Below are 7,560 nucleotides of genomic sequence, written 5' to 3' on the forward strand. Positions count from 1 at the left end.
TACTTCCAGGTTTACTGCCGAGTGTGCTGGGGACCCCCCCATGCACTCCCATTGGAGGCTCCATCCGCCCCACCATCTCAGCATTCATGTGCCGCCTGGTACCTTGAAGTATGTAGAAAAAACATTTAAAGCTGTGTCTATGTCTGAATCATGAAGTCTCTCTGAATCTCTCTGAATCGATTCAAAGGGTTCCAGTTCAATTCAGAGAGATTAAAGGGCTCCTGATTTGATTCAGTTTCGGTGGAGATTCAGCTGTTGAATGAGGCTGAATCTCCGCCAAATCAAATCAGCAAACAAATCTTCTCATAGCCCTAATCTCTCTCTCTCTCTCTCTTTTTCTCTCTCTCTTTTTCTCTCTCTCTCAGAAAAATGTGTATCATCTTATGAATGGTATTGGTTGATTCATTCCTGGTGGGAATCACAGTAAACGTAAGTCTTTCAGAAGAACTAACTGCATAGAGAGTAATCATTAATGAACTAGCTTAGGGAGGAATAATGAAAAAAAGTCTCAGTAAATATATCTACATAATGGAATCATGAAGGAAAAAATAATATGTAAAAAATTAAGAACAGCATTTGTTCATAAAAATAGCAAAACTTTTTCTAACTTTAGCTTTCAACTTCTCCAAACTTTTTTTACAGCAAGAATTGTGGTAATGTTCTCCTTTTAATATGGCCAGTCCTCTACCACCTTTGCTTTGAATGGATTTACCAAATGTACCTTATGTATAATATTCTTTCCTTTTCCTTACAATGTGTTGGTGATCTCACTTATCTTTTTTAGTAAGGACTGTCAAAGTGCTAAGATGGGTAATGACTTGGTCAAAAAGCTCAAGTTTTTGATGTCATGATTCCCTAAATGGTCTGATCTCCAGTGTAAACTGCCTGGTTCTACCCTAGAGTGTAACATCAAATTTCCAAGAACTATACTGTAAAACTTGTGAAATAGGCTATTTGGACCTTTGTGTTTCTGGTTCAAAGTCAGGTAAAGATTTTTTACTGCCACTCCCGCAGCATGTCTTGAATCTATCATTCATCCATAGGGTGTTTGCTAAAAATGAATGTAGCAATTGTACAGAAAAGGTGAGAAATAATTCTCTGTAAACTGGACCAGCTGCTAGTAGTTCCTATGGTTTATTTTGCCAGCTGGAGATCACGAGAGAGGGATTCTTGGGTTATACTTCCTTTTTCTAATCTGCATCCTTTATTCTGAGCCTGGTAAGTAATGGCAAAGGACTTCCTAGATTTGTTTTACTTCAAGAATCAGCTCCTGTATATTACAGATATTACATTTCACCACTTGTCTTTTCAACAACTCTCTATAGTTGCAAGACCTGGACACTCACTAGGGCACTGGAAAAGTGAACTGAGACCTTTGAATTGGGGTGCTTTAGAAGACTTCTATTAAAACCCTTCACTGCACACAGAACAAATGAATCTGTGAAAAATCAAATCGGACAAGAAGTCAGCAAATATGAACCCTTACTCAAAATTATAAGAAGAAATATGCAGTGGTTTGGGCATGTAACCAAAAGTCCCAGCACCTTTGCCAACACCATCCTTCAGGATGCTGTGGATGGACAAAGAAGAAGAAGTCCTAGGACAAGCTGGACCACCAACATCAAAGATTGGATGGAATTAAAATGGACTGATTTTACAAGGATATCAAAAGACTGGGAAGAATGGAGGAAAGTTAGTGCTACATCGAAAGTGCCTCAATGGTTAGTGCAGCCTCAGGAATGACTTGACTTGACTTGACATTACATCAAGTTTCCCTTGTATTGAGTCAATATCTTCATTTTGACTAAAGTATAACTTGTCTGTACTAAAGATATCTGGGCTTGACTGAAAGACATCAACACACAGAAAATCCAGCAATTCCTCCTTAGTAGTTTGTTTTTTTTTAATGATTATTCTTCCTCATTTAAATATTTGTTACTTATTTCCCATTCCAATTTGCCTTTTTTCCATTTCCATCTATTAGTTTCTGTTATTTCTTCCTCTGCTACATTAACAAATCTTCTAGTTTCCAGGATTGTCTTGCTCTGAAGATAAATACACTCCATAATCAAAACACCCATCAAGCTTTTTGATAAACAGATTGAGCTAAATAAGTCTCACTCTAAGGGAGTTTGACTACACTGCCTCCAATTTTCAACATCTTTTTTAAAAATGTGGGAAACATTCCAGTATCCATCTCGCCAATGTCCATTTCTGCCTTGCTGTCATGCCATAATCCTATGTTTATATATCCAAAGAATGCATTAAGCCTTTTGACCACAGCATCTCACTAAGCTCATGCTGGAGGCATCTACATGTGTACTTTACTTTGGAGTCGACTAATTAGCTCTGCAATAAAGTATCACCATCTACACTTGTGGTACTATTAGGCCAGAGCAAAATAATTTAACTCTGCCATAGGATACTACTGCCCAACACAAGTACTATTCTATGGTAGAGTTATTTAATACACTACAACACACGTAGATGGTGACCAGGGCTGGCTGGGCCATGAGGTTGCTACAGTGAGTGTCTGCCTCCCAGTTAGCCCAGCACTGTAGCACCCTCATGACCCAGCCAACCCCTCCATAGCACGTTGAGCTGGGGTGAAGCAGCTTTGGGGTGGCAGGCTGACTCACTGAACTCCCTGCCATCCAGGGCTTTGCAACCCCAGCTCAACGTTATGCAGTCCCAGGCACGTGTGTGCCCAGGAGCAATAAACTCTGGTGCAAACTACTGGAGTTTAATCAACTGCTTTAATTACATTTGTAGATGTACCTGCTGACTTGTTTATTCACTCTGACCCCTACACCCTCTTCAGAGTCACCTGTTTGCAGAATAGAGTCCTCCCTTCTACTGGTGTCCCTGCATTCATTATTTCAAAATACACACTTTTGCATGGATTCTTGTCCTCCTCATTACTTGCCCTTCCACTCATCTTTGTATCATTCACAGCAGTGAGTTTATATTTTACCTTCTGATAATTGGAAATGTTAAATAATATTAAGCTGAACACCAGTCCCTGCAGAACTCCACTAGAAACTCCTCTAATCAATGAAGATTCTTCACTGACAACTGCTTTAGATCTGTCACTTAGCCAGTTCTTAATCCATTTAACATATGCTCTATTGATATTGCATAGTACTAAGTTTTCAATCAGTATATTGTGTAGTACCTCATCAAACATCTTACAGCAGTCTAAGCACATTACATCTACAAAGTAACTGTCATCAGCCAAACTTGTAAGCTCCTCAAAAAGTGAAATCGGGTGTGTTTAACAAAGCCTACTTTTTATAGCACCATGTTGAAAGTCATTAGATGTTTCCATCTTTTAATTCTTTATTAATTGAAACCCATATCAGCATTTTCATTATTTTATGCGGGATGGATATATTACTATACAATTTCTCTACTGACTGAGTTGAAGACTATATTTTTGCTAACTGGGCAAGATTAAGTTCCTTGGTATAACCCAAAATATGGACCTCTGCCTAAGGGCCTGGCAAAGATTGTTTCTTTAGATTTTTAAGTTAATTTATCCCAATACTATTTCAAAATGAATCAGGTGGGGCGGGGGGGTTATACAAGGGTGGTGCGGAGAATATATCTAGACTGATATTACATTTAATCTTTGCACAATATGGTACAAAAATGGGAAGGGAAGCAAGTACTTCATAGGACTAGCCTTTATTTTCATAATTCTTATATCTAAAGCAAATAGAGTAGTGGAAGGAATACAAAAGGAAGCATCAGGTTAACAAGTAAATCATCTGCTATGAACATACGTCTATATTGCAACTCACATAAAAGCTCTAACTTAAATTTCTTTTCAAAAGTACATCATAAGGGTTATATAACCAGGGGATATTTTCTAAGTTATATATCAGTAAAGGCAGGTCATAAAAGATTTATACGTCTCTGATCTGGAAGTTACTCCAGAGAACCTTTTGTTCAGATTCCAAAACCAGAAGCCAGGCAATACAGACTTCTGAAGTATCTTTTTTCCTTCCTCTTTCTTTCTCCCCCCACTCACCCACATATCTGAGAACTTCTTCACTACCATGGCCCATATATTTATGGGACAGATGGTAACATCAGCCAAAACTCAACCAAATGTCATCTCGCCCACACCAAAGGAATACAATTCAAAGCTGCATTTTGTACAGGTTAAATATATATATCCACCATCAGAAGTTCTCTTAGAGAAATAATGGATCACACAAGCATTTTACTTCTAGTGTTCTTGTATATTTGATCCGGTCATTCTCTACAGAACTATAGTGCCTAAGGCTGATCATTCTATAATCTAAGACATTTATTTGTTTCTGAAATAGTATTATAGATTATTAAACATACTGTAGTGAGATGCCAATGCCATTGATCTTTTATGACCAAATTCTGTCACCCTTTACTCACTGACTCATACTTCTGTAATAGACCTGCCTTGGTTTTCATAAGAATGTTATTAATATTTATTATTTCAATTTGCATTCAAACACTGCCTAGGGACCCCAACCATGATGGAGGCATCATTTTGCTTGCCAATATACATAGACAAAATAAGTGAGAGCCCCTCTCCCTAAGAAATTACAATAATAATAAAAGATAAGACAGAAAACTGTAGCAAAGAAAGCAGGCTCAGCTAATTGAAATGACTTACCAAGGGTCACACACAGAGGACAGAATCTTATTTCATCCCATGCACCCAAATGGCAGTTTTCCAACAGCATAAGTACCATTTTTGGCACTTGCACAGAATTTGTAATCTTAGTCCCTGAGCAGTGCAGACAAGTTAACTGTTCACACAGCTACTGAACGTTCACAGGAGGCCACATGCTGGTGGGCAGGTACACAGTTCCATATGCACATATACTGGGTGAGAATAAGCCACAAAATTTCACCTGGCAAAACCCCATGAGTAATGGGGGTTAGACAGAAATGGGGCTAGGAGCACACTTCCATGTTTTAGCTCCCCTACTTCAGTAATTAGGGAATTTGCTGAGGAAGCAGGACGTACAAATTCTAGGCCCTCCCCACCCAGAAGAGATTTCAACTTGAATGTGTCCAGCTTCCTAGTATTAGATTAGTGGTGCTCAACCTTTTGGCCTTAGAGGTCATATGAGTGGTCCAAAGCCAGTTCATGAGCCAGATGGAGTCCTGTGTACCAGTATCAGGCACTGGGTGCCTGGTACTACCCCTTTCTGGCTCCCCAACTTGGATTGGGCCCTGACACCTGATGCTGCCCCTCCTGTTGCTTTGTACTAGAATCTGGTACTTGATCCAGTGCAGAAGGCCCAGGGCTCCCCATGCATCTGGAAATTTGGCAGCAGGGAAGCAATGCCATTGCTCTCCTACCACCAAATATCTGGACCCATGGGGAGCCCCGCAAGCCAGATAATACAGCATCATGGTCCCCTTTCAGTTGCCCTTGTCTTGCAGCTGGTTCACTGGACAGGCATGAGGGAGAGGTGGAGTGGGGGGAGACAGGAATGAAGGAACCAAGGAAAGAGACATGTCCTTACTTGAAGGCTGGGCCTTTGCTCCTAATCAGAGCATTGCACTGCACTATTTTCTGTCTGTTTTATCAAATGAAGTGTAAATGCAAAGCACAGGGGCTCAGACACAAATGAAAAGCTGGAGTGAGACCTCAGTAATGCCTAACCTGTGGCCTGGTGATAACAGCACTGTATTGAGAATTTGGAGAAACACAAGTTCAAATCAGTTCTATACACAGGAGGACCAATACCCTATACCGTTGACTTCTTGAATGTCCTCACTCACTTGGAGCTAAAATGTTAGACTGTTTGTCTCCTGGTTATCAGTGGGACAGTATTTTAGGACTTGTGCTTAGGCACATGCATACAGAGCCAAGTAACTGTTTGTTCCAAGTGCAGCTTCCTGTCCATGTTCAGCAACCACATGGATGCTTTCGCATCCATGCTGCACGTGAAGCAGGATTGTAAAATGGGACTAAGTAACAAAAATAGCTGGAAAACTAAGTCAGAGGGAATATAGTGCTGCCCTCCCTCAATAGGAGAGAGGACTTAGCAAAGCGGCCAAAACTATCCCATAGCCTGGTAGCAAGGCACTTCTCCAAGCAAGTGGAAAATGCAGTTCAAATTCTTCTTCAGTCTGAAGAGCCTAGAATCTGGGTCTTCTGCTTCCTTGGCAAGTGTGCTAAGCACTAGGCTCCTAGCCTGAAAGCTGGGAGGACCCTTCTCTTCCAAACAGTCACAAGCTCTGGCTTTTCTCTGACAACACTTCCAGAGACTCATAGACAGTTACATGCCTACCAGTACAATTCTGTTCCCCCCACAGGCAGAAACAAAATCTAAAATATGCACAAGTGACAACATTGCCATCTCTCCAAGGGTTGAACATGGGATTATAAGCACACAAGGCATAAGCATCAATTTCTTACATCAGAAGAGAAACTCTATTAGCTTGTTGCTAGCTGTTTTCTTTTGTGATCATGACATTAGAGGGTACAAAAATACACACTGTGCTAGTGTGAGTTCCACTTATAAAGTAGAATTATTTCATATAACATTTTGAAAGAAAAAATATGGGTCTATTATGAGGTGGAGAAGTAATATTCAATTTGCTTAGTGAGCAAATCTAAGTCTCATTGTCTTATGTTTTATTTATTTTTCAGTTCCCAACCAACACTATTTCATACCCAGGAAAGCTGAGGAAAGTAGGTCACAATATATTTAATATTAATCATCATATTGTTCTCCACTTACTTCAAAAGTCCCAAACACATCATTTTTAATAAAAAAACTTAATATATAGAACATATTTTTAAAAGAAATAAAGTCACATGAGAGCTTGAAAGGGAATCTTCTATCACTTACTGAGATCTACAAATCTCCAGGCTCTGTATTTGGCAATATGCTTAAAAGATCCAGGAGGTTTTGCAGATTTGTCAAATTGCATCCAAAATCTTAACTGTTTACTCAAGAGTAGCCACTTTTTAAACCATTTCCTATTAGAAAAATAAACAAGCAAATATGTGTGTATGTCTGCACTTAGCAAGAGGGTGCACTTTTTGAGACCCTCAGTCTCAGGCTCTACAAGCATAACATTTTCTCTTGGCCTTTATAAATGCGTAAGAATATGAGAACTGCCATGGGTGGATCCAGAATTTTGAAAAGGGGGGAGCCGATGGTGAGATGCATTATTACATATAATACAATACATATTTTTTCTTCTGATCAACTACATGTTTTACTAATATGTTAGAGGGCTTGGGCTGTATTATTCAGTTTAAGATGCAATACAAAAAAAACCCCCAAATATTGCTTCATTGTAATGAGTTTTTAAAAATCTGCAGGGCTGTGAAATACGAGCTGCATTACCAGGAACAGCTAACAGACAGCATTGCAGAAGAAAGGTTAGCTGGATTGGTAAAACATCAAGACCATTCAAAAGGAGAAAGCATTGTTAACACCTGAAGAATGAAGAGTTTAGAAGGGATCATAGATTCATAGATTCATAGATGTTAGGGTCGGAAGGGACCTCAATAGATCATTGAGTCCGACCCCCTGCATAAGCAGG

The sequence above is a fragment of the Alligator sinensis genome, unplaced genomic scaffold (assembly GCF_000455745.1).
Source record: "Alligator sinensis unplaced genomic scaffold, ASM45574v1 scaffold780_1, whole genome shotgun sequence".
Taxonomy (NCBI): domain Eukaryota; kingdom Metazoa; phylum Chordata; order Crocodylia; family Alligatoridae; genus Alligator; species Alligator sinensis.